The sequence below is a fragment of the Physella acuta genome, unplaced genomic scaffold (genome assembly GCF_028476545.2).
Source record: "Physella acuta isolate Inbredline_101_S28 unplaced genomic scaffold, ASM2847654v3 ptg002359l, whole genome shotgun sequence".
Taxonomy (NCBI): domain Eukaryota; kingdom Metazoa; phylum Mollusca; class Gastropoda; family Physidae; genus Physella; species Physella acuta.
In genome coordinates, this window is record NW_026733852.1 from 35,001 (window position 1) to 40,292 (window position 5,292).

The following is a 5,292-nucleotide window of genomic DNA, read 5'->3' on the forward strand; positions in this document are numbered from 1 at the left end:
AAGTGACGTAGCCACACATCTCCGCAGTACTCGGCTTTTAGATTTTGATCAAGACGTTAAACCAACTGAAACAGTTTTCATGCTCACTTGCATGCCTGGGTGTAATGAAAAGTTTTTATGCGTAGTCCAACCCAATCTATTGATTAATTTAATTACGATAATGATCAGTTTTTATGTGTATGGTTCCTCGATGTGTTATAAAATATGAGCGTTTCGTCTATAGAAATGGTTATTATGTTCTTTAGATTAATGAACGTAGGTAAATTGTCCAATGTTTGTGTAGTACTTTATGCCCACAATCCCATACAGATATGTTAAGTAAAATCAAACAATGTTTTAAAGTTAGGGGTCATCCATAAATGACGTCACGCTTTTTTGACGATTTTTACCTCCCCCTTCCCCTCCATCACACTTCGTCACAAAAAGCCAAGCCAGACCCCCCCCCTAAAATGACGTCACACCTCAGCCTACAACCCCCCACCCCCCATCAAAATTGCGGTTGAATTTTTTTTTAAAACATCGATATTTTTCTAAAATCTTGTCTGAACTCTGTCAAAATAGAGTATTTTAATCAATTCCTATTACAATTTATTAAAACAGTTTTCTAAAACGCGAAATAAAGTATAAAATTCGTTTTCTAACATTGCTTTTTTATAATGCAAAAGTGTGACGTCGTACCATCTGAACCCCCCCCCCCCCCTTCCCTCATCACACACCGTCACAAAATTACGGACCCGCCCCTTTACGAGTGTGACGTCATTTTATGAACGACACCTTAGTGAAAAATATTTTTAAAATTTGCCTACGTAAATACTTTTCAGCAAATACGCACCGGAAAGAATACATCACACATGAAGACACATCGTATGTTAGAAATTACATGAGAAAGATTAATTTTTATATTAATGTAATAAACTATTTCAAAGAGAAGTAATGAATATGAATTATTGGGATCGTCAATTCGAACTTCCATACGATGTGGAAATTTTTTTATTCTCATTAAAATGTAAGGCAGGACAAAGGCGACCTCTGACCCGACCAAAGGCGACCTCTGACCCGACCAAAGGCGACCCCTGACCCGAACAGCGGCGACCTCTGACCCAAACAAAGGCGACCTCTGACCCGACCAAAGGCGACCTCTGACCCGAAGAGCGGCGACCTCTGACCCGAAGAGCGGCGACCTCTGACCCGAAAAACTGGATTACACAAGCGAAACAACACAAACAATCAGTGAACGACTGGATAGATGGAATACTATGTTGTCCTCTTGGCGTATTAAAAAGAACCCAATACCGAGCACAGCAGGACTGGTGAAGTTTAATTTAATCTGGCGTTGTTTAGAGGAAGTTGGTTTCACTTTGATGCGAGGCTTGGTTGAATTGTATACACGCTTTCAGAGCTGTAGCGACGCTTGTTTAAATATTTCATCGGAGTGGCGACCACATTTCTACGTGTCGACGTGAAAATTGATTTACTCTAACTAAAGTTGATAGGTTGGCCTTATTGTTTGTTATACGTATAGTTTGGTTGCGCATGCGCACCACACACACGGATATATATATATATATATATATATATATATATATATATATATATATATATATATATATATATATATATATATATATATATATACTTTTATATATAAAGAGAGAGAGAGAGATTACAGTGTTTGTCACATATCTATCGTTTTCCATTGTTTATATGGTACGAGTGACATTTCTTTAGCCAGGTTTGGTATCGAAATCTAGTGAGATCGAATCTAACGACGAGATCGATATTTGAAAACGTGTTTCTGCGGGCTCATTATTTGTAGTTTCAGAAGTTGGGTAAACAAACATGTACACCCCGGGGGTGGGGGGCAAGGCGAGGTCAGGCATGGTTAGGCCATTGATCAGAATTTACTTTGTGTTTACATTGATTTACATGTATTGTGTGTTTATCGTGTATCAGGATGTAGAATTTAATGGTGTGGTAATTGCTGGTCGATTGGAACATTTATCATCCCGCTCCGGGGTGGAGAGGGTTTGAATCTGCTGCTCACTACCTTGGAGATCGTGTAATTAGGACTCAAAACGGGCTTAGCTAGGATTGTAAGATTAGTGGGGGCGTTGATAAGATGGGTTGGGGTGAGGTGGGATATCATTAAAAATTGAAGGAGTACATTATAGTAAATTGTTGAGGTTGTAAACAAGGAAAGTAGAAAGAAGAAAGTTTGTAAGGAGGATCAGAAAGAAGAAAATAAATACAAAACGGTGCTTTTAACGATAACGATTTGGGTATAACATATTTTGTAAATTCATTTAGTTTTAGTGCACATTTAAACTCTCCGGATTTAAAAAAAAATCAAATATATAACACGTTAAAAATAATGTTTTTAATGAATTGATAGGAAAAAAAAATCTTTCTTTAGAAAAATCATAAGTTTTTAACCATCTATTAATTCCCTTGTTTTGGTTTGTGGGTAGTAATACTCAAGGACACCAGGGTACTTAAAAAATTGTTGATTTGTTTTTTACTTGCTCGTATTTCTCGTGTGCGTGTGTGTGTGTTTCAGCGATTTCCGATAACCGGAAATGGAGCTTTTTCTACTTTTCTACTTTCAATTTTTCAAAAGTCTATAACTTGAGTACTATTTCAGATAGATAAATGAAATTTCACATGTAAGTAAAAAGTAAATTCTCTACCTTCTTTCAAGTTTTGAGTAATTTCCGTTGACCGGAAGTAGTAATTTACGCTATTTCCGATTTCTCAAAAAACGAATGTGAATTTCTAAAGTACTAATAATATTCCGCACTATTATATACATTTTGTTTGGCGTACACTTGGTGCGCATTTTTTTTTTTACGAGATTCTATTCTATTTTAAAAAGTTTAAGTAATTAAAAATGGATTAAAAATAGTGTCTATATCCCGAGTTGACATCCCCTGTAGTGTTAAATAAGAATATTCGAGAAAGTTTAGGGGAGATGACTCACGGCTTATTAATAATAATTTTACCGCTCAAAACTAAATAAGCGACATTTAATGATCTATTGATATTCGATCCTTGGCAAACCCCCATTTTGTGTTTCGGCGCAATCTAACGGATTTTTTATTATTGATTTTTTTTTTTGCAACATAAGTAATCATGCTTTGTAGGGGACTTTAAGAAAAAATAAAAATGTCTTAAGCTAAACTGTATAGTTCAAGGTCAATGGATGGACCTGAAAGCATCTTGACATATCATAGAACAGCTTGACCTGGCGCTAAGTATGTGACCGCTGAGAATTAAATCGATAATCCCGTCATGTGATATAACTCTTACTCTAACAAAAGCTGATAGGTGGGCCCTATTGTTTGTGTGGTGTGTATGTGTGTGTGTGGTGGGGGGGGGGGGTCAATAAAGTGCTTGTGTGTGTGTGTGTTTTTCAAAGGGGTTCTCTTTACATTGGTTTTCTGTTTGTCATAGTAATACTTTATTTCGGAGAGAGAGAATGGGTAGCAATAGGGGAGCTAGTGAGACAGATGGAAAGAGGTAGGCCTACCTAATGAGTATTAAATTTTCTAGTTATGAGACTATCATAAACGTAAGAATCAGGGTTAAGATTTCAGCACATACACACGCACACACACACACACTTTATCAATCCACTCACGAAAACTATACTGATGGGTAGGTAGTTTATTGGTGTGAGTTGATCAAATGACATGTAGTTAACTGCTGTTGGTTGATCAAATGACAGGTAGTTTATTGGTGTAAGTTGATCAAATGACAGGTAGTTAATTGCTGTTGGTTGATCAAATGACAGGTAGTTTATTGGTGTAAGTTGATCAAATGACAGGTAGTTTATTGGTGTAAGTTGATCAAATGACAGGTACTTTATTGGTGTGAGTTGATCAAATGACAGGTACTTTATTGGTGTGAGTTGATCAAATGACAGGTACTTTATTGGTGTGAGTTGATCAAATGACAGGTACTTTATTGGTGTGAGTTGATCAAATGACATGTAGTTTATTGGTGTGAGTTGATCAAATGACAGGTACTTTATTGGTGTGAGTTGATCAAATGACAGGTAGTTTATTGGTGTGAGTTGATCAAATGACAGGTACTTTATTGGTGTGAGTTGATCAAATGACATGTAGTTTATTGGTGTGAGTTGATCAAATGACAGGTACTTTATTGGTGTGAGTTGATCAAATGACAGGTACTTTATTGGTGTGAGTTGATCAAATGACAGGTAGTTTATTGGTGTGAGTTGATCAAATGACAGGTACTTTATTGGTGTGAGTTGATCAAATGACATGTAGTTTATTGGTGTGAGTTGATCAAATGACAGGTACTTTATTGGTGTGAGTTGATCAAATAACATGTAATTTATTGATGCTTTGATGGTAGGACAAGCAATTTCTACGATATTTTAAACTTCAGGCCAAACATTATTTCAGCAATCAGCAAACACGCCTAAGCCTTGATCAAATAGTAACCTCAAAATAAACGTTATCCCCCCCCCCCCACACACACATTGTTAACCCTCACATCGGAAATTGGCAACGCCCCCTTATTTACCCGAATTTTAGCCCTTAATACACGTTCAAGCATCAGAACGGATATTAGCTTCAACAATCAGGGCGGTATAATCCCGCCCTGATTATCAAAAGATATTATTCCATAAGACTTAGCAGGCCATATTAGTATCCATTCAGCCCTTGAACCACAAATATGAACCTTAATTGTGTAACAGAGCCCCCCCCCCCCAGACCTCGACAAAACGGTCCAGTTGTGGTTAAATAAAGTTTAGGTCAAGGAAATTTTGCCGTGGTCAAAACCCACAATAGATTTTTGCGACCAACCCACAGCAGATCGTTGCCTCCAACCCCACTTAACATAGCCAACCCACCCCCTCTTAATTCCAGCCAACCTAGATCTATACAATACATTATAGATCTATCATATTTATACTACACAAGTAAGTTAAGCAAACAACATTTAATCGACGATTCGTCTCAAATAAATATTCCGGTATTGTTTGGGTTGGAGCTAGATTAAGGACTAATGTTAACAATTAGGCGCGTCTTAGCATTTTAATTGTAAAGTATTACATTTGCGATAGTTTTCCTAAAGCGGTTATATTTTCGTTTGCACCAACGGGATTTCAAACTGTTTGTTTAAGTGCCTCTAGTGATTAACAATCAAACCGCCCTTGATAAAAAAAAATCCACAAGAAGGTGTTTTGAAATAAATTATCCGCAGGCAAAAGTCTTTTTTATATTATTTACTAAATTAATGATTAGGCCCCTGATTTCTTTTTAT